At 40.1% G+C, this 23,488-nt stretch overlaps 1 protein-coding gene across 10 annotated transcripts in view; it reads right to left on the reverse strand.

Moving 5' to 3' along the window:
• Positions 1-22,853, reverse strand: part of FOXJ3 (forkhead box J3) — a 149,295-nt gene extending 126,442 nt beyond the window's left edge. For 2 of the 10 annotated variants that reach the window (XM_060398115.1, XM_042246600.1), the window contains exon 1: positions 22,594-22,853. The gene's annotated coding sequence lies outside the window, so the exon portion shown is untranslated. Of the gene's footprint in view, positions 1-691; positions 21,916-22,010; positions 22,187-22,578 lie in introns of those variants that run through there. The other 8 variants (XM_015091906.4, XM_015091903.4, XM_060398131.1 and 5 more) reach the window with 6 other exon arrangements.
• Positions 22,854-23,488: the final 635 nt, after the last annotated feature.

Consider the following 23,488-nt stretch of genomic DNA (forward strand, 5'->3'; position numbering starts at 1 on the left):
CTGAAACTCCAATACTTTGGCCATCTCACGTGAAGAGTTGACTCATTGGAAAAGACCCTGATGCTGGGAAGGATCAGGGGCAGGAGGAGAAGGGGACGACAGAGGATGAGATGGCTGGATGGCATCACCGACTCGATGGACATGAGGTTTGAGTGAACTCCGGGAGTTGGTAATGGACAAGGAGGCCTGGTATGTTGCGATTCATGGGGTTGCAAAGAGTGGGACACGACTGAGCAACTGAACTGAACTGAAGGAGTCCAGAGAGGTGCCTAAAGGCTACCAAAGAGCTGAGCATGCAGGTTCCCATCCTCACAAGTTCCCATCTCCCACTTCATCGACCCTTCAATCAAAGCAGTGATATCTTTGTTGGTTTCACAGAATGGACCTCACTAAGACTTGATCTGAAGAATAATTCGACTGCTTAATTAAAAAGTTAAGAATAACATTGAACAGAAAAAGCTTTGTTCAAATTCTAGCTATGACACTATGAAACCCTGAAGAATTACATATCCTCAGAGAACCTCCCGGAGAAGGCAATGGCACCCCACTCCAGTACTCTTGCACGGAAAATCCCATGGACGGAGGAGCCTGGTGGGCTGCGGTCCATGGAGTTGCTAAGAGTCGGACACGACTGAGCGACTTCACTTTCACTTTTCACTTTCATGCACTGGAGAAGGAAATGGCAACCCACTTCAGCGTTCTTGCCTGGAGAATCCCAGGGACAGGGGAGCCTGGTGGGCTGCCGTCTTTGGGGTCGCTCAGAGTCGGACATGACTGACATGACTGAAGTGACTTAGCAGCAGCAGAGAACCTCCATTTTTTCCATCTGTAGCTTGGGGATAGTATCACCTAAAACTTTATCAAGAGATAAACTGCAGGTTTGTTATTAGAATTAAATCATTGAACAAATGTGAAACTATCTATTAGCACTACTATCCGGCGCAAGGATCATTCAGTGTCTACTAGTAATATGAATGAGAGAAGCTGCAATGGGAGGGTATAATATGCATACAACTGTTTGCAACTAAAGAAAACAGGTTCACTCTAAAAGGATCGACTCCTTTTCTAGTTCTAGCCAACTGCTGCTGAGCAGGATTGTAAGCACGATACTGTTCGACTCAGTCGCTCCGTCGTGTACGACTCTTTGCGGACCCCATGAATCGCAGCATGCCTGGCCTCCCTGTTTATCACCAACTCCGGGAGTCTACCCAAACCCATGTCCATTGAGTCGGTGATGCCATCCAACTATCTCATCCTCTGTCATCCCCTTCTCCTCCTGCCCTCAATCTTTCCCAGCATCAGGGTCTTTTCCAATGAGTCAGTTCTTCTCATTAGGTCGCCAAAATACTGGAGTTTCAGCTTCAACATCAGTCCTTCCAACAAACACCCAGGACTGATCTGCTTTAGGATGGACTGGTTGGATCTCTTTGCAGTCCAAGGGACTCTCAAGAGTCTTCTCCAACACCACAGTTCAAAAGCATCAATTCTTCGGCACTCAGCCTTCTTTATAGCCCAACTCTCACATCCATACATGACTGGAAAAACCATAGCCTTGACTAGACGGACCTTTGTGGACAAAGTAATGTCTCTGCTTTTTAATATGCTGTCTAGGTTGGTCATAACTTTCCTTCCAAAGGAGTAAGCATCTTTTAATTTCATGGCTGCAATCACCATCTGCCGTGATTCTGGAGCCCCCAAAATATAAGAATATCTAATTTTTCAAGAAAAGCAAAATATCCAAGATTTTATTTGAAATCTCCCGATTTTTATTTTCTAAACACTATGTGGGCCAAACAAAACATTGGTGGTTATCCCAAGTTTATAACTTTTATTTTAGAGGCTGGCTGCACTCCCTGCATCTATCAGTAATTGTCAAGACATGTTCTGCTTCTGCCAGAACAACAGAATAGATAGCTTGATCAACATGCCCAATGAAAATAACAAACACTGGATAATTTTAAACCTTTATATATTAATCAATAACTTGAAAGAAAATAAAGTATGATCAAGACTAAAAACTAAGTGAAAGAGGGAAACTAGAGAAGTATGCAGAGTACTGAAACCAGCTTTCATTCATCTTCAGAGCATTGCGCCAAACCCTGAATTTCAGCTTGCAATTCCAAAGCTTGTTAGGGCTCAAGGTGCAAGAGGCAAAGTCCAGATGTTATCCAAGAGAATCTCAAAAGAAAATTTCTTAACCGTGGCATTGAGTGTTGGTGAGGGACTGGGGGCTACAAGAGCAGTTCAACAGTGTCTTCTCAGATACAACCAGAAGCTGACCCTCACCTAGATTATGGTTTAAACAGCTTCATACTCAGAATTTTAGAGTGGTCCTAGAATGGTGTTATCTGCCCCCCAACCTTGACAGATGCAAATGCAAATCCTCTCTGGCAATCTGCCTTCGATCTAGGCTTGGAAGAATTCTCAAGGATAAGGTCCCAAGATAAATAAATTCACAATCAAAATTCACAAAACCAGTAGGAAACAAACCACTCAAGAGTAAGATACAGCTGAAACATCAGGTGGCAGACTCAAAAACTCAAACTTCAGATACGGAAGTTATGAGACTTTTCCCTATTGTTTTTATTTTATTAAACTAACACCTTTCTTTTTCCTTGTTAGAGCTGAACACTTCAACTCTTGATTTCTACGAGGAATGACTTCTAAACACCCCTGGGCTCTCAGGCCATTCCTCACCAAGTGGGTAGAGCTAACTCCAGGACTCTACATCCAGGATTCTGCAAGGTAGTTATCTGAGTATGACTGCCCTATTGACTCCAACAGTTAATCTAGACATCAGGTAAACTGTCTATATTGGGTGGGTAGGGACAAGAGAGCGTGGAAAGTTAGCCAGCACATTTGGCTCTTAAACCTAAACCACATTCTACATTATCAGCTTTATCAAAAACAAAGGTTAATTCTTATAAACATTACCATATGACCCAGCAATTCTACCCTTAAAGAGATATCTATTTTTATATATATAAATTATATATACACACAAATATATACCTACATGAATATATATAAAATGCTCTTGGGAATACATAATATACATTCATATAATATACTCATATAATATACACTCTCCACCAAGATAACTTAAAACATACGTTCACACAAAAACCTTCACACAAATGTTCATAGCAGTATTATTTATAAAGTCAGAAAGTGTTAAGAAACCAAATGTCCATCAACCGATGAACACATACACAAACGTGATGTATCTGAACAGTATCCATATACTATGGAATATTATTCGGCCATAAAAAGGAATTATACAGTGTTACATGACACAACATCAATGAACCTTGAGCATCTTAGCATTAAAAAAGAAGTCAGATACAAAAGACCACATACTACAAGACTCCATTCATATGAAATGTCCAGAACAGGCAAATCTTAGACAGAAAAGAGATTAGCCAGTAGATAGGGGGATGGGAGGAGGGATGCAAACAGACAGTGACTGCTAAATGGTTTCTTTCAGGGTTGATAAAAATGCTCTGCAATTAGAGAGGTGAGGGTTGCACAAACTTGTGAATAAAATCCTTTAGTATAAGATTACCAAATTTGACACTTTATCTTTCTAATCTACTGCAGCCTTGATGCCCTAGTTTCAGTTTTCTTCACTCTTAACTTAAGATTATTGCTCCTACATGGTGTCTTGAACCATGTTAGCTGAAAGAACAAATACACCAATATTCTTCTCCCTATCCAGGCAAATGTCCCGAAACATGGAATGCTCACAGAAGGCTAAGATTCACAGTGAAATCAGTCTCCTCCAAATCACAAACTCACATTTATGAATTCAAATATGTTGAACAATTATATTAATTCATTTAATTAATTAATTAATTCATCCAAAATTTATACAGTTTAAGTTGGTGCCAACAGCACCAACCAGCATTTTCTGCAAATCCTTTGAAAATCAACAAACAAGAAACTTTGTGTAGCATGACATAACCAGAGCACAGGGAGTAAAAATCAGTCATGCACTGATGCACACGCTCCAATAGAAACTACTGTATTACACACCATCACTAACAGAAGAATATAGAATTTCTTTTAATACAAGCAGTCATCAAGTGTACATTAAACCGAATTACAAACTAGTCACATCTAGGAAGCAGATGTTTAACAAACTAACAGGTCTATAAAATACATTATTTGAGAGGAGGAGGTGAAATGGAAGTATTTTTATTTATAAAGAACTTGTAACATTCATGATCTTGAGCCAAGACCTTGATTGCAATCCCAACTGTAATTTTGGGTATATTGTTAAAAGGGAAAATTCATGCATCAAGTTACTGTAACAGGAGCTTTAATGAAGCCACCACCATGACATATAAAAGAATTAAAAGTCTGTTGAAAATAAATTCTAGAGCACTGAAAGTCAAGAGAGCATTCCTTAAAAAAGTAAAAAAAGTAAACTTCTGAATTCAGCTCTATCTTTCATAAGACTTGAAAATAAAAATTTACTAGCATTCATGAAGGAACAACCCTGCTGAGTCAGGTTCCTTGACTGAACACTGTGAATTGCTATACCATTACTCACAGGTAATCATTAAAGCAGTCATGGAAATAACCTGTGTGTTAATCATCCTAAACAGGAAAAATCTGCCAGAGGAAGGAGTAAAGGGAAAGAATCCTGCTGAGTGAGTAGCAATCAGCTGTTCATCACAGCTCCGCTCACTGAACCTAAAGGCAGTGATGCAGCTATAGCTAAAAAGCGAGAACTCAGTCACATGCTCTCAGAAAACAAAATCATGTGAGAATGATCAATTCACCATGGTAATGTTAGAGGGAGAAGAAAGGCCAAAACTTAAATTTGGAGAACTCAGATTTAGAGAAGAGGAACAAGTTTTCAAAAACACCCTTGAGAAAACTGTACTGGAGATAGCACCAAGTGATTTAATGGGGAAAAAGGCAAGCGTTACACACAGATTAAGATGGACATAAACTGAAAACACAAAACAGGCTTTTAACGGAAGATCATTTAATACTATAGAGGGTGGGGTTTGCAGACTAGTGGGAACAAAAATTAGACTGGAAGGGTGTTAAGAATCAGGAAAGAGTGAAATAAAAATTTAGCTACAAACTACATAAAATGAAAATAAAGTGCAATAAGGTCAAACAGAGCAGAGAGGAACGGATTAACACATCAAGAAAGGTGAATAACATATTAGAAAGCTCATCCATCACACTATATCCCCATTAACCTGTTTTATTCTTCATAGCTCTTGTCATCTGATACGACTTGATAATGACTTTTGTTTTACAGTCTGCTTCTATTGCCTGGAAAATCCCATGGACGGAGGAACCTGGTAGGCTATAGTCTATGGGGGTCGCAAAGAGTCGGACACGACTGAGTGACTTCACACTTCACTTTACTTCTGTCCCACTAGAACGTAGATTTAAGTTTCTGTTTCAGTCTCCGTTATATCCCCAAATCCTAGTCTACGGTCATATTTGTTCATATGAATGAATAAACCAAGTTCCTATAGATTGGAAACAGAATAAACCCAAAAGAAGTACAACTAAGATATAACTGAAAATTCACCAAATTTTTTTTAATGTAGTCTTTGTATCCACTAATTCTCTCTGCCTCTGAAGTGAATAATTTAAGACAAATTCACAGTTAGAAGAACAAGTTGGGTATCCAGAATACATAAAGGATCCCTGCAACTCAACAAAAACAACTCAAGTTAAAAATGCCCAAAGATCTGGAGATAGAGCAAAGGGGTAGAGCATTTGACTGCAAAAAAAGAAAAAATGGGCAGAGACTTGAATACCCATTTCTTCAAAAAAGATATTAAAATGTTCAATAAGACGAAAAGATGTTCAAAATCATTAGTTATTAGGGAAATGCATATCAGAATCACACTACTACTTCATCTAGGTAATCAGATACTAAAGTATCAGATATTACTTCAGCTCAGATGGCTATAATCAAAAAAAAAAAAAAACAAAAAAACCAGACAATAACAAAAGTTGCAAAGATTTGAAGAAATTGAAGCTCTCATACACTGGTAGTGGAAATGTAAAACAGTGCAGCCACTCTGGAAAAGTTTGGCAGTTTGTCAAAAAGTTAAACATAGAGTAACCATATGACACAGCCATTCTACAGGAATATACCCATGAAATGAAAACATACCACCACAGAAAAGTCTATATACAAATGTTCATAGCAGCATTAAATAACAGCAAAATAGTGGAAACAACCCAAGTGCCCAATAACTGATGAATGGATAAGTAAGATGTTATAATCATACAGCAGAATAATGTTTGCCAATAAAAAGGAATGGTACATGCTATGACATAAATGACCCTTGAAAACATACTAAGTGAAAGAAGCCAGTAACTACACTATATATTACATGATTTCATTTATATCAGATGTCCAAATCAGACAAATTTATATTGAATTAGATTATAGGTTAGTAGTTAGATTAGTAGTTTCGTAGAGCTAGGGAGGCAGGTGGCCCTGGTAGGCAGCTGGTAAAGAATCCGCCTGCAATGAGGGAGACCTAGGTTCGATCCCTGGGTTGGGTAGATCCCCTGGCGGAAGGCATGGCAAGCCACTCAGTATTCTTGCCTAGAGAATCCCCATGGACAGACGAGCCTAGTGGGCTATAGTCCATGGGGTCGAAAAGAGTTGAACACAACTGAGTGACTAAGCACAGGGAGGCAGCTAGAGTGGACTTACTGTTATTAAGTGTGGGGCTTGTTTTAGAGGGAGAGGAAAACATACACAACCCTATGAAAATGTTTAGAAAAAATTGAATTTTATACTTTAAATAGGTATATTGTATGGTATGTGAATTTTATCTCAATAAAGCTGGGGGGGGGGGGATCCTTTGTTTTTTTCCCTAAGTTTCTTAAACTTGCCCACAAGTTTAAGCACATACTCACACACAAATATTGCCTTGTTCTGTAAGTTCCTGCTTCTTTCCTCACTAGTGCCATAGGAACCTCCCCCACCCCACTCTTATTCCACAAAATGGAAAAGGGCAGAGTAAAAGTAATGACTTCATCAGAAAGCAACTCTATTATAGCAATTACTTTGAAATCTATAACCCCTTCAACCATTAGTGGTTTAGGAAAGTTCATTTTCTGGTGGGCTCCACCATTTCCAAACTACACTCTAATTAAACATATTTAACAAAGATACACTTAGGTATACATCTGTATAAACCCTGAAAAAATGCTACAGGAAACCACTCTAACATTACCTATAAAACAACTACTTAGGCTATACCACCTCTCCCCTTTAGGAAAAAAAAAAACAAAAACACTAGGGCAAGGTGTTGTTATTCTCTAATAACAGAAGATGAAAAAAAGCAGACAAACCAACAATCAGCTTCAGCTTTACAAGGCTGTTTTAGAAGTAGGAAGTGTAAATATGAACTGTGTCTTTACCCTCTATAGCGTAGGATTAGTGTCAATAAAACAGGTGGTAAATGTGGGGAGGGGAGCTTCTTGGCTAAACATCACAGAACTGTAACTTCTTCCAAACCCCTAAATTTATGTAAACAGATCACAGGCTGCCCTCTTCAAACCAAATCATAACCCAAGCAAATAACACAGGATTCTATTTCTGGGTCTGTTATTAACTCACTGGATAATCTTGAAACTTCAGTCTCTCTACCTTGCTCAATAACTTAACCACAATTTCCAGTCCCAAAATCAAATCATGTGGTCTAAAAAAGAATGTTTCCCCAATTTGTAGATTTACTTTCACAAAAAATCTGACAAAGGTATATGAAGCTAAATCATATTATATGTTTAAATCTTTAAAGAATATACATGAAATATGAAAAAAATTCTAAAGACCTGTTCACTCCAAAAATGTTGAACTCTTTCACTTTAAACTTCTAAAGGTATTCACTAAATAAAGACGCTCTGAGGACTGAACAGTTTTGAGGCTTTAAATTTATGCTCAGTTATATTTAGAAAACCAAGATGCCACCTCTCTGGCTCCCATATCTTTATCTCAGGCATTTGATTCATGTGCTTCGCCTGGTATAATTCAAAGCAAGAGACCCACCATACCCCTGAAACGTAAACTGAACACATCGGAACATTATGATTGTTAGAGGAAATGAGATACTGTACTACAACTGGGAAAGATGGCAAGCTATAGTCTCCACTGCTACAGCTTTTTAACAAAATAAGAATTGCCTATCTGGTCCCCAAAGCCAGTTAACAAACCACTGCCAACTTTTAAGAATCGTTTCTATCCTATTCCTGGAAATCCTGATTCAAGAGTCTAGGGTGAAACCTAGGGAATCTATTAATTACAAGTATCACGTGATTCTGGTTGCACAGCTTAATTCAGGAACTACTGCTTTATGACTGGGATAGCAGAAAGGTTTCCTATCACTTGCCAATTATGTTCAATAGGTAGTAGTTGCCTGAAGTGCTACACTGAGAAGAGAAGGTCATGTCTGAAAAAAACAAGAAATTAGTAGTTCGCCGTGGACATGGTGATTGGGAAGTGACAACATGCAAACCATGTATGTGCCGTCTGTGACTCAGATCACTGACTGAATGGGCTTTTTTAAAGGAGGCTTTTGGGTAAGAGATCCAGAATTGGATTATTTACTTTTAACTGGCAGAAGCTCTCTCTGGGAAGGTAGTAGGCAGTAAGAGCAGGCCCACCAACGTTATGTGCCAGAACTCTTCAAAAGTAATTATAAAGCTTTCCAATATTATACAAAGACTTTTGCTCTCAAAATGTCTATAATCTTGCTTGAGAAATGAAAAATTCTACATGACAATATAAACTTGGTCTTTAAAAAAAAAAAAAAAAAGGTATTTGTGCTTTGAGGAGTTTCACTTTAGGTAAAGGTGAGAATTAGTGGAGCACTGACTGCCAGGCCTGAAACAGTATAGTTTAGATTGAATCAAGAGACAAAAATCAGCTGTGGGTTTCTGATCAGGACATGACTGAAGTAATGTCCACTAGCAGCACTTACCAGGAAAATAAATGGGAGGTGATATAATCAAGGCATGCTCCATGTAAAGGCAAATAATCTCTTTCCTATTGTTTCTGTATGTACCTGTCTCTGCCACTGGATTGCAGGCCTCCTAGTAGGCCAGGGACACGTCAAATTAACCATTCTACCTGCCATAATGCTGAGCACGTATTTTGTACATAATAGTCTAAAATGTTTACTAAATTGCTATAAATGAAGGAAAATTCTTACAGCTATTTCCAAAGTAATAGTAACAGAACTTGGTACAGAAACATGAAAATCCAAAGAAGTAGACAGGATGAAATTACGCCAAAAAGAAAGGGGGGAACTCAGGTTAAAAGAGACAACAGTAACAACTAAATGTAACGTGTAGACCTTGTCTGAATCTTGACTCAATTAAAAACTGTAAAAAGACACAATCAAGGATATTTTTTACTATGAACTGACACAGGACAACGCTAATAGGAAATACAGTTAATTTTGTTAGCTACAATAATAGCATATGGTTATGTAAGAAAATGTCTATATTTTTTAGACATGCATACTAAGCTTTGTAGGGGTGAAAAGACAATGTCTACAGTTTTCTTTAAAATACTCAAGCAAAAGAGAAAAAGGAAAAAAGGCAGTTGAGGCAAATATGGCATACAGCTTAGTAATTATTAAATCTGTAATAGGTATAGAGGGATTCATTACATTTTATCTAGCTTTGAGTGCACTCAGCAGTACAGCTGGACTTTAATGTTACTCCAGCAGCACTGTACAATCAACTCTTTTTCTTTTTTTCCTCACATTTCAGGAAGCTTAAGAATGACTAGTACTTCTGAGAAAACAGCCTAGACTCAATCAGAAAAAAAAAGGGGGGGATGGCATTCATTCGTTAGCTCTACTAATAGGAAATCTCTCTGAATTGACTCAAAGAACTTCTTGTAAATTAATATGAGGACTGGGTATGAGCCAAGACAGTGACTCAGCTGCTAAAAAGAAAATACAATCTTAGGGTTCATTAGAAGAACAGTATCGAGATCAAGGAGGGAGCAGTCCCATTCACTCTTCACCGGTTAGTTCACAACTGGAGTATTGTGTTCTGTTTTGAGCACCACATTTTAAGAACACTTACAAGCTAGAAAGTTTGCAGGGAGGGATATCAGACTGGCAAGGAGTTTAGAAGCCAAATGTAGAATGACTGAAGAAAATGGGTGTTTTTAGCTTGGGGGGAGTGTGGGGAACACTTTCCAGCCTTCCATGTCAGCTCTAACATAGAGACCCCAGTATAATATTTTCCAGAGGGTTTTAAAAATTGTTAACAGGCATTCCATAATCAAGAAAGTCTGAGTCAAATACTTTTCTAAGGGACTTACCAAAGTATTCTATATCCTAGAGCGCTTTATGACTCAAGAAATTCTGTATTTCCCAAATGTAACCATTCATTCAACAAATATTTACTGAGCCCCTATTACCCGCCAACACTTCTCCAGGCACTGAGAATACAATAATGAACGTTTTCAATATCCTTGAGAACAGTTTGTGAAACAGCCAGGCAGAGCCTTCTTGCTACTTCTCTAACTTGCATTGTTCCGCCTCACCTCTAGATTTCTGATTATGTGCTCACAGTAGACTACCCTCTCACTATCTTATTTCAAACATTATTGTTTCCAAGAAGCTTTCCAGGTCATAAGCAAAACCATTCTCTTCAACAAAACCCTGACTCTTTCTCTACATCAGTTCTTTGAGAAGAGACTATGCCTCTTAACTACCTTTGGATCTCTCACAATGCCCGGAACTATGTCTTGAATGTGTAGGTGCTGAAAAAATATTTGCTGAATGAATAATCACATTCAAATATGTAAAGAGTTATCTTGTTAAAGAAGGCAAACTAGGTCTCCAATGTTGCACAGAAAAGGAAAAAGAAAAAAGAGATGAAGCTAGAAGCAAATTTTGCCCCAATTAGAGCTAGTAACAAACAAGCTACCTTACAGCTACAGTGACTACAGGTATTCTAAGAGTAGGTGAATGACTGTATCAAGCATTTTAGTGGGATATCTCACTGGCCTGAATAAAGGACTAACTCAAGATGTATGTCTATATGGATATCTATATTAGACAAAAGGTAACTTTTGATACAACATTAAATTCTTAAAATTAAGCTCAAATATGAAATATCCTTTCATTAGTACAGCTGATCCAAATAATGTGAGGTTTAACCTGAATATAACTTACAGCTGCCCCTCCATATGTGCAGTTCCTCTGCATCTCTGAACTCAAACCATGGACCATGTAGTACTGCAGCAGTCACTATTGAAAAGTATTCATGTACAAGTGGACCTGTGTAGTTCAAACCCTTATTGTTCAAGGATCACCAGTAGAGAGAATAAAAGAGAGAAAAAAAAAAAAAAAAGACACTGTATCCATTCAGGAAGAATCAACACAAGGTCTCTTAATTATGCTCCCAAAGCAGAACAGATACAAACACGTAGGTCATCCACCTCTGCAAGCAAAGCTCCTTAGATAAGGAAATTCTTTAGGTCAATGATTTTCAGTATTTTGCAGTAAGAAAAAATAATTATGAAGCCATCAGCTTCTCTTAAAGTCATCTAACCAAACCACTAAAAGAATTAAGTTCTTCAAAGAAATAAGCTAGTCATGCAGCCTTTTTAGTTAAAAACTAGAAAACAGAAAAAAAACAGATGTCTCCATATGCCTAGGAGATCTCTCTGATGTCTCTCCCAAACCAAAAGTGGTCATCTTTGCCGGCAGGGACCCTATCAGTTACTTGTGTCCCCAGCTTTTAGTACAGTACCCAGGACATACTAGACGCTGAATAAATGAGCAAACAAATGAGAAAAACTGAGTCCAATGTTGCTGGATGAAAACAAGTACTTTATAAAGTATCACTAACAGTTTTGTTTTTCTTACTAGAAATCTGCAAAGGAAATGAAAGCTAATGAGTAGATTCTTAAATCTAGTTTTTCACTTTATAAAAGTGCTATTTTTATATCAATTATTTATATGTAAATCCAAGTTCTTGGTTGCTTGAGACTAAAATTAATTTATTGATCAGCAGAGCTAAATGACAAATTTCTAATGCAAAGAAAAACCCAAAACATTTAATACACCCACAACTTGACCTATAAAAGTATAATCAAATAATTTATAAAACTGATTTATTAATATAACTGACAAAAAAAAATACTTTTATAATACCACCAAGTGCTTAAACTATTCTTCAAAAGTGCCATGCTTCACATTTTTCAAATTCTCATTTGAACCATAAAAATCAGGTTGTTTTTAGTTAAAAACTAGAAAACAGAAGATTATAAAAATGATTATCTGCTCATGGTAGAGAACTTAGAAAATATAAACAGGTTCAAAGGAGAAAATAAAGACTACCTAATGTAAAAATACTTTCTTTCCCAGTCTTTTTTTCTATGGAGTTAAAAATTCTTTATATACTGTAACTCTCCCTACCCACTGCACAAGAGAAAACAGATTCACACTATGGCAGTAACCCAAGTATCCTGGGTAGAATCATGTTCCAGGTACAATTTCTCAATCTCTAAATTATACAGATGTATACTTTCATAAAAATAAGACCAAATCTGCTATTTAGTAATCCTTTTATGTTTCCCTTCTGATTCCATCTCCTACTTACCTTCAGAATTCACAAAGAATGCAAGATGAAGTAAAAATATATCCAACTACTGGAAAAGGATCCAAATTTAACAAAGGAAAACACTGCTCCCAACAGTTTTTGTCCCTCAGTCTGACATCATCACAAGTTCTACTCCAAGTAGCCCAGGTCCTTTGATGTTCTTAAACTTGAATTTCTACCTTAAAAATCCAAGTATGTTCTTCATAAAAATCTTGTCAGCTTTCTACTGCAGAGTACAAGACTAGAGACAGAATGCAGGATCCAGGCCACTGTCTCTGCTCTATATAACTGAGTAACACTATGTCAGTCTCAGCGTGTCTCATTTTCTCTATTTGTCAAAAGAACTATTAGTTGCCTTACCTACATCACAAGACTAAGGAAGGCTCCAAAATCTAACAGATCAGAGAAAAAGCTTTTCATAAAGTATTATTCACATTAAGGTGGATATCTTTCCAACACACACATGCCCTATAACAAACATAAAACCTGACCTGCCCTGATGCACACAGATGCCACTCTGACAGTGATTCCTATCTATGTACATACATATGAGACAATACCATCAACAGCCCCTTACACAGGGTAGACAGGTAAAGCATGTCACAAATTTACAGACCCAATCACATATATCGTTTTCCTGCCATGACAGTCTGCTCCATCTTCGTTCAGAAAAGTCAACCTGCTCAGGACTGCAGCATACTTGACTGCCATGTCTCTAATTTCCCAAAGTTGTACAGCCAAGCCACAGAAACATTTTAGTTCCCATATACACACCAGCCAAAATCTAGGATCTCACTGCACCCCACTCCCAATCCTATCTCTCTATACGCAAACAGAATTTGAAATTGTTATTATGGAGTTCTAGCAGTCTTCCTCCACTCATCCATTCTCTCACAAATCTATGTTCCACAGTAAGGCCAGGTCTCAGCCTTAGGAAAAAGCCAATTCCAACTTCTGAAATCTTTAATAAGGTCACATTGGCACCACATTTTACCAATCAATCAGAAGATCAATCTTATATCCTTGACACCACTATACACCTCTGGGCAGGACTCTGTTTAGTAGAATTCATTTACAGGTTTCAGCTTTGTACTCCAGGTAAAAACTTCATCTAAAACCCAGTTTACTGGGTAAAGTCTCCTTCAGACACACAGTCATCCTAGGATCATCAGTCAATTCTTCAATAGAATCCACAACATACATATTATTCGAAAATAATGAAAAAATAGCCAATGCTATAGCTTAAATATTTGTGTCGCCCACAAAATTTCTATGTTGAAATCCTAACCCCTAAACATGATATTAGGAGGTGGGGTCTTTGGGAGGTGGCTAGGTCATGAAGGCAGAGCCTCCATAAATAGGATTAGCCTCTTATAAGAGAGGCTCCAGGAGGGATCCCTTGCCCTTTCCACACAGCATGAAAGCATCAGTTATGACCCAGGAAGGAGATCCTCACCAGAAGGCACTTGGTCTTAGACTTTTCAGTTTCCAGAACAGTGAGCAATCAATTTCTGTTGTTTATAAGTTACCCAGTCTGTGGCATTATGTAACAGCAGCCCAAACAAAGACAGTCAATATATCAGATTTCTACAGACTCTCTCTAAAAACTTCCACCCAAGGACTTTCTCCATCTCCAAAATTATTAGCATTCAATTCAAAAGAGTTTTCTAGGACTATGTTCTAAGCAATAGTGTCTCTTACTGCATCCCGTAACAGACTTCTTTACCTGGGAAAGTCAGACTAGGGCAATGTTAATGTAGGTCTGATTATACCAAAATGAAGTCACTTAGATTACAGTAAAATTCTGAGAGCAACCAGAGTAGTTTCATAATTGTTGGAAACTAAACTTGACAGTGCCAGAGTTCTTACTGAATACGGTCCTAATTATCTTATATAAAATTCGTATCTCCCCTATATTTTCTCTTGTTACAGTACTAGACACCATATATGAGTCTCATTTGCTCTCCATTTCAGTTGTTTTTTCTCAATTCTATAGAAAATAATCACTTTGAAAAACACTGCATTCTCAGGTTATCAGCTGACATGCCAAGTAAAACAGCAGCCAAAGGTACCTAGCTAAAAAGATTACTTAAAATAAGTAGAATTCCATTGTTATAAATACATCTGGTTCCAAATAACAAAGCTATTTCCATATCCCAGCAGATGGCCCACAGTAATAATGCCTTGCTGATCTGGTTAAAACAAATTCTATTAAATCCAAAATCCTGTATAGCAGATGCCTCTTCCAATTTCAGTATAAGTCAATCTCTTTAACCAAAATATTAAGCTTTGGTTCTTGTTATTCGTGCACTAAAATCCATTTATGCCAATTAAGATAGTCAAAATTTTTGACAGTTACTATAAAATGCCTCCGTGGTGTTTCCTGAGTTTTGGGGTGGAGGAGGCAAAGAATACCTCCATTAAGGACTGAAAGGCTAACTGTTCAAAATGAAAAAGATTCATAGCTAAAGGAAGGCTGAGGAGAGTAGTTATAGTAAGCTTCAGCTGTCCTAAGCCAAGGTTTCTGAACAGTGGCAAAGCTAAGTGACTAACAAAGCTGACAGTGAAGAACACTGAAAATACAATTTCTGATTTAAGAGGCTATTATATTAGCAGGGATAAACAGGAAAAAAGCTACCTGGATGCCTACCAACATGTATCTCTGTACACTGAAGTGTGACTGATGTTTATTAATTTTTTTTTGGGGGGGGGTGTTTTAAAACATTTATTTTTCTTGTCCCTGTCAAACTGGCTGTTCATTCTCTTCTGTTCTTTGAAACTGTTTTTTTTTTCTTTTTTTTAACTTTATTTTACTTTACAATACTGTACTGGTTCTGCCATACATCAACATGAATCCACCACGGGTGTACATGAGTTCCCAATCCTGAACCCCCGTCCCACCTCCCTCCCCATACCATCCCTCTGGGTCATCCCAGTGCACCAGCCCCAAGCATCTTGTATCCTGCATCGAACCTAGACTGGCGATTCGTTTCTTACATGACATTATACATGTTTCAATGCCATTCTCCCAAATCATCCCACCCTCTCCCTCTCCCACACAGTCCAAAAGTCTGTTCTATACATCTGTGTCTCTTTTGCTGTCTCCTATACAGGGTTATCGTTACCATCTTTCTAAATTCCATATATATGTGTTAGTATACTGTATTGGTGTTTTTCTTTCTGGTTTACTTCACTCTGTATAAGAGGCTCCAGTTTCATCCATCTCATTAGAACTGATTGAAATGTATTCTTTTTAATGGCTGAGTGATACTCCATTGTGTATATGTACCACAGCTTTCTTATCCATCATTCATCTGCTGATGGACATCCAGGTTGCTTCCATGTCCTGGCTATTATAAACAGTGCTGCGATGAACACTGGGGTACACGTGTCTCTTTCAATTCTGGTTTCCTTGGTGTGTATACCCAGCAGTGGGATTGCCGGGTCATAAGGCAGTTCTATTTCCAGTTTTTAAGGAATCTCCACACTGTTCTCCATACTGACTGTACTAGTTTGCATTCCCACCAACAGGGTAAGAGGGTTCCCTTTTCTCCACACCCTCTCCAGCATTTATTGCTTGTAGACTCTTGGATCACAGCCATTCTGACTGGTGTGAAATGGTACCTCATTGTGGAAAGACCGAGACTTAAAAGAAATGTGGATAAAATGTCAACTTAACTTTCCTGTTTATTTCCCCAACCACACTCAAAATCACATCTTCATATTCTGGTCATATCCTTATTTGAAACATTACCCTCTGTTAATTCGTAACACAGTAACGGCACACTGCAGTGATTAAGAGTCACTGAGTCCTGCAGGGGTTTAAATCCTGGCTGTTTCCATTCCCAGCTACATATCCTTAGCCAATTTACCTACCTCTGTACCTGTATCATCTGTAAAATTTTGGTAATAATAAGATCTACCTTCCAGAGTTGTTGTGAGGAATATATGAATAATAAATATAGTCAGAACACTTTGGAGCCCATAGTAAAGCCTCAGAAAATGTTAGCTATTATCACTACCTCTATCATCATCATCATCACATTAATCCCCGGTAAAGTTCTGAAAGAAAGGCAGAAATATGAAATGACTTATCTAAATCACAAGTGACAAAATGCAATAAGAAAAATCTCATTTTAAATCCTGAAGTTTAACATTAAGTTACTCATTCCCTAAGCAACGGGATTTTCCAACCTAATTCTCCAGTAATTCACATGAGGCTCCTTTAAGTTAGAAGAGCAGCAGTGGAAATAGCAACAGACATGCACTAAGATGATCTAATTGCTCCATCACTGACTTCATCTTGGGCAAGTCACTTAATCTAAACTTCAAATTGCTCACCTTAAAAAACACTCTGCCTACCTCACAGGGCTGTTGCCTGATACACAGATAACACATGAGAAAACGTATGTAAGCCAAAAACACACTAAATGAATGTTCACGAGCCATATCCCCAGCGCCTAGCAGAATGCATAGCAGAGGTTACAATCGAAAAGAAAGCCATAAGCAGGATGCAGTTGACAGGGTGAGGATTACAATGATAAAAGAGTAAGAAACTCAAATGTCCATCAACTGCTAAGTAGAGAAATAAAAGGCGGCAGAGTCAGAAGATTAATTGTGCTGATGCTTAGTCATGCTCAACTCTTTGCAACCCCGTGGACTGCAGCCCCCCAGGCTCCTCTGTCCATGGGATTTACAGGCAAGAATCCTGGATTGGGTTACTATTTCCTCCTCCAGGGGATCTTCCTGACCCAGAGATTGAACCCACATCACCTGCACTGGCAGGTAGATTCTCTACCACTGCACCACCTGTGAACCCCCATACGATAGAATATTTAACAATAAAAAGGAATGAGACATTGACACAATACAAAAATGGATAACCCTTGAAACACTACGCTAAGTAAAAGAAGTCAGACACAAAAGACCATGAGTTGTATGATTCCAAGTACATTAGCACTTGCTTAGGACTGGGGAATGAAAGGGAAATGGACAGTAACAGCCAATGGACACAGACTTTCTCTTTTGAGATGATGTCTGTGATGACGGCTGCACAATTTGGTGAATAAAATAAAAGCCACTGAACTGTACACTTCAAATGGGTGAACTGTATAGTATGTGAATGTCAATAAAACTTTTTAAAAAAGAAAAATAAGTTTGAGAGAACCTTTCAAGTATAAAATCAGTGGCTTAAGAGCACAAGGTTGTTTCTTTTTTTAAAGAAAAAAAGTGAGTTTTCTAATATTTGAGCAGCTCTGACATGTGGACAAGAATGAGACTGAAGGAAACATTAGGAGAAATACTAAGAATTACCACACCAGACCATAACATCTCTACAACACCTTCTGTAGAAAAAAAGATATGGAATCTCTTATCCTTCCTTTCAAAATTCTCAGGTTACAAATCACCTCCTGGTCCCAGTTCAATAGTCTTTTCATAACGATCATTGTTTCTGAACTTTAAGTCTGCATTTGAAATTAAAAGACGCTTACTCCTTGGAAGAAACGTTATGACCAACCTAGATAGTATATTCAAAAGCAGAGATTGCCAAGAAAGGTCCGTCTAGTCATGGCTATGGTTTTTCCAGTGGTCATGTATGGATGTGAGAGTTGGACTGTGAAGAAAGCTGAGCACCGAAAAATTGATGCTTTTCAACTGTGCTGTCGGAGAAGACTCTTGAGAGTCCCTTGGACTGCAAGGAGATCCAACCAGTCCATTCTAAAGATCAGCCCTGGGATTTCTTTGGAAGGACTGATGCTAAAGCTGAAACTCCAGTACTTTGGCCACCTCATGTGAAGAGTTGACTCACTGGAAAAGACTCAGATGCTGGAAGGGATTGGGGGCAGGAGGAAAAGGGGACGACAGAGGATGAGACGGCTGGATGGCATCACTGACTCGATGGACTTGAGTTTGAGTGAACTCCGGGAGTTGGTGATGGACAGGAGGCCTGGAGTGCTGCAATTCATGGAGTCGCAAAGAGTTGGACACGACTGAGCAACTGGACTGAACTGAACCATATTACCCTTCCTATCCTTGGCTTCTGTGGCACTGAAGTACTTTCTGGTTCTTCTCAGAAATGCTTTATCTATTAGCCTATAATGTCACCCACAGTTCCAAACCTCAAAGCTCTTTCGCCATCATACTACTAACCTTCCAACACTCATCTACTCATGTTTTTTTTTTTTTTTTAACTACCAAATACAGCCCTGCTTAATATACAATCTACATTTCATATCATCTTACAGTGATACACTACAGGATTCAAATCTTGATTATCTTTGCTAAGGTTGGAAAGCGGTGATATGGCTCAACCAAAATAATTCCTATACATTTTTTCTTTTGAGCAGATCTGTTTTTCTAGTTGTTTTGCTTAGACTAATACTAAACTAGTCTACCCTTCCAGAGTCAAACCAGCAAGCAGAAAAGACCATCAGGAGTTGCAGGAGGCTAATCTTTTATTGAAAAATTGACTGTATACAATCTAAGTGTTGACCATTACCCACCCTGGCTCATTTATCTTTATAGTGACACTTTCCTAATTTCCTCATCATTATCAGCCGTTCTCCCAAAATTCTAGCCTTTAATCTTTTAATGTTTAATTTGCCCTCTTCCCTTGACACACATCCAGATATCACTAAGTTCAAATTAATTTTTACTCAAACATACACTCTCATATATTCTATACATTGTTTCACAGGACAGTATAATTTAAAGACTAAATGCATAAGCTCAAAGGTAGAACTGCCTAGATTCAAATTCTGGCTCTGCTGCTTACTCTCTATGGGATTTAGGGCAAATTACTAAACCTTTCTGTAACTCAGTTTCTTCATAGTGATAACAACACCTTATTATAAAGATTTTAGGAGTTAAATACATGTATATAGTTTAAAACACTGTACCTGGCATTCAGTACTCTATAAATGCTAGTTACTGTTTTATTCCAAACATCACCATTTTATCTCAGACCCTCATCAGCTTATTCCTAAAATTTTTCAAGAGCCTTCTAGTCAGTCTCCCTCCTCCAGAATGCTCAACTAATTATGAAAATCTTCCTCAGGAATAATATGCTTCATCTTACTCCCAATCTTTAGAACCCACGGTAGTACCCCACCAAATTAAACTATATATCCTTAATAAGGTCCTCCATCAATACCTACTCTACCAAGCCTAAACTCATTTATTATTATAATTCACCAATAAGATACTCTATGCCAATCAAGTTGCTTGATATCTTCTGTACTGATACACTGTCAGTGTATGTCTTGGTAAATACCCCTTCACTCTCCTGGAATACATCTCTTGCCTTTTGAAAATTTCAATTTCTCCAAATCTCACTTTATACCTTTGATTTTGGCTGCACTGTTATCCCAACTAGGAGCTTGATGATGTATGGAATTCTGAATAATGCATGTTATACGTTCTTTCCCCAACAAAAGTGAGAGCAGACCGCATATTTTATTTCCTGTGTCTCTTCATACATAGCACATAGACTACTTCACATATAGCACAGTATTTTGCAGAAGTACACAAATACTGACTTAATAAATATGCCTCAGAATGTATCGGAACACTCTTCATCTTCCACTGCCCCACCCATACTTAGCATAGTGAGGGCAGATAGAATCTGTCTTTAAGTATTTTCATTTTACATACACAGAAGGAGACTATACTAACAATTGTACCAGTTTTTTTAAAAAAAGAGAGAGAATCATCGAAATCACCCGACCTCATCCAAAAACATACCTAATAAAAGCATGAGGAAGCCCTCATATCTTCAGCAACACAAAACCAAAAACAAGATTCATCTTAACTTCAAGAAACACAAAAAGAAAACCGAAACCTAAAAAAAAAAAAAAATTAAAAATTCAATCAAATCTCTAGATGCTACCCAAACATAAAAATGAAGAGGTGCTCACTGCTCCTCTGTAAGTATCTGCTTCTAGCCTAGGAGAAATAAAAGGCTTCCTTCACTGCTACTGTGGCCTGTTCCCTGTTAAGGGAGCAATCTGTGGCCATAAAAGAGCAAAACATAGGAAGATGGAAACCTTAACCTGGAAGAGACATTAAGGAAAAGAAATTACTCAAAACACACGTTTCAAAAACCAAAGAGTACAATGATACTCAATAGCAAGAGAGGGAAAGTGAAATAAAAAAGCACCCACGAAATGAGTGACTCACTGAAACTTATCTAGTGCTGCCTTGCAAGAGTTATGCATATAACATATCCATGACATGCACGCCTGTTTCACTGGCAAACAAAACAGAAAGAAAAAATAAATGTCAGAAAAAGACAAGGCAGATGCCCCATCAATCTGTAACGCCCTGGTCAATCCAACTCAGCTCATTCAGGAATCCAACCAGGAACAAGAGAGACGTGGATTGCACAATACAGAAAAGAAAAATCTTCGCCAACCATACACAAAAAAGTACAACGGATAAGTGAAAACTATACACCTCAATGCATCAGCATCTAGAGCTTATTCTTCTGTTTAGGATTAAACTGTAGAGAAAAGAACAAGAGCAGCTCAAGGAAGAGGGGAAAATGTCAATGAAACTAAGTCCCTTACTGGTCTCAATCTCAGAGAGTACAAGTCTTGCTTCTTCCAGCTGACCAGCCGTCGGCCTCGGCACAGCAAATTGACCCTAACACCTTCCACGCCACCCGGAGGAAATCACAGAGGAAAAAACCAGCCCGCTTTAACCTCCCTCCTCACCAGCTGCAAACTGGAGGGGGGTTGGGGGGTAGGGGAGACACCCTACCACGTGGGCAGGATGCAACACACACAGGACAGCAACACGTCCGCATGGAACTGCTGCCTCTGCCCAATGCCGACAGAGGACGGCGACAGGATGGGTGGGAACATAGGCCCCCCGCACGGGTCTCCCCACCCCGAAGGGCACCCCCGACGCGCGAGATGCTGGCCGCCTCGCCCGCCAAAAAGCACCCCGGAGCTTGAAGGGAAGAAGCTGCATCGCGCTGGGGAAGGGGGGCTAGCCCAGGCCAGGGTCAGGTCACGGAGAGAAGACGGAGGGCACTGTCCTCGGACTCGACGCCCCCGGGAATCCCGTCTAGCTCCCTCGGGCCCCGCCTGGGGGAGGGGCAGGAGGCGCGGAGCCGCCGCTTCCCTGCTGAGGGGCAGCAGCAGCTGAGAAGCGCCGCGGGGGAGGGAGGAACCCAGCCCTAGCCGCTTGCCGGGCCTCAGCCTGGGCCCAGGCCCCCTGCCCCGCCCGCCGCCCGCCGCCCGCCCCGCGACGCGGCCTCAGCTGAGAGAACGGAGAGGGCGTCTCGCGGAGGGCAGCCCCTGCCTCCGTCCCGGGAGATGCCCCGGCCCCGCCTCCTCGCCCGCCGCCCCAGCCCTACCGCCCCGGCGGCGGGCGCTCACCTCAGGCTGCGCAGGCCGGGACGGCCCGGCCGAGCCCCCGGCCGCTGTGTGCGTCTCCGCCCCCCGGGAAACGTCCCAACGGCGCCTAGTGCGAGCCGCTGAGGCCCGGAGCAGCGCCGAGAGCGGCGGCGGCAGCGGGACCAGCCAACATCCGGGGCCGCGCACCCGGAACTACTTCCCGACCAGCTCCCCCGCCCCCGCCTCCCGCGACGTCGCTGCGCCACCGGTACGGCGTCGGCGGCGTCACTGCCCCTCTGCGGTCACTGCCGCGGCTATGCGCGCGAGATCCTTCCGCTGGGGCAAATAGTACCCTGGGACTCCGAGAGAGGCCCCGCTTCGGTAAAGCGGGTGTCAGGCAGCCGCAGACAGCTCCGAGCGACTTGTTGAGGCGGGGAGTAGCGGGTTCTCTGTCCCTCAGAGTGGCGGCCAGGGAGTGAAGGCAGTGGGGGCGGCCCTTTAGTTGAGGACCAGAGGAACCTCCGCCTTGAACCCTCCCCAGGGACTCCGGGACCCTGTGTCCCGGGGGAAGGGCGCCTTGTGACTTTCCCCCAAGCTCCCTTCACCTCACCGTAGCAACAGGTACCTTAGCCTCTCCGGGACACCGGTCACCGCGGCTTCTACGGCCCCAGCAAAGGCACCTTGGACCTTGAGGACACCTCTTCTTCCAGAACTCCACACGTCCCGGGTTCTAGACCCATCTCTCTGCTGGGGCCTCTCCTGTGCCTCGCCTTGGTTTCCTTCTCTTGAAAACAAAGGAGATGAAACACTAAAGGCCCTTCTGATTGTTAAGCAGCTGCTCAGGTTATGGTCCTTGCTATCAACAGGTGGAGCATTTAGAAGAGTAGTTGGGCGTCTTGTGAACTTTGGAATGTACTTCTACGTCAGTCTTTCTCTAAAGTACCTGCCCTGTAATTTCACGTTTAATTACATTCAGACATCTTATTATTTGCTATTGCTTCCTTCGCGTTAGTCACATAGAGCACCAAGTATGCTTTTGAACTCGCAGTAAGTGTTCAATATTTGGAAACTCAGATAACTTAGATGAATACTAGGTTGGTTGGATGAGATGAAAAGGAGAGGCCTGGGTGAATTGACCTTGGGAACATCTTTTGACGGACGTAGTCTTGTGGTAATCAGATAAAGACTGCAGGTAAAGAGCTGAGTACCCAATAACTTCAGCAAACATTGAACACCTGCCATTTACCAAGCAGTACTAGGCCCTGAGGATTCAAATTACTCCTATATGCCTTTTATACCTAAGATTCCAGCAAGATTCTGAAGATTAAAAGATTCACTCATCCATCCAACAAATATTTGCTGATCAGGTTGTCAGACCTCATTTTAGTGTTTGGGTTGGATCAGTGACTAGAAGCAGGAAGAGGGTGGGAATACCGTTCCATCTTGGAGCTATCATCTTAAGTATAGAAAGATGATCAACACAAGAAAAGAATTTGGTATGACAGAAGGTGTTTAGTGCT

Source organism: Ovis aries, chromosome 1, assembly GCF_016772045.2.
Source record: "Ovis aries strain OAR_USU_Benz2616 breed Rambouillet chromosome 1, ARS-UI_Ramb_v3.0, whole genome shotgun sequence".
Classification (NCBI taxonomy): Eukaryota; Metazoa; Chordata; class Mammalia; order Artiodactyla; family Bovidae; genus Ovis; species Ovis aries.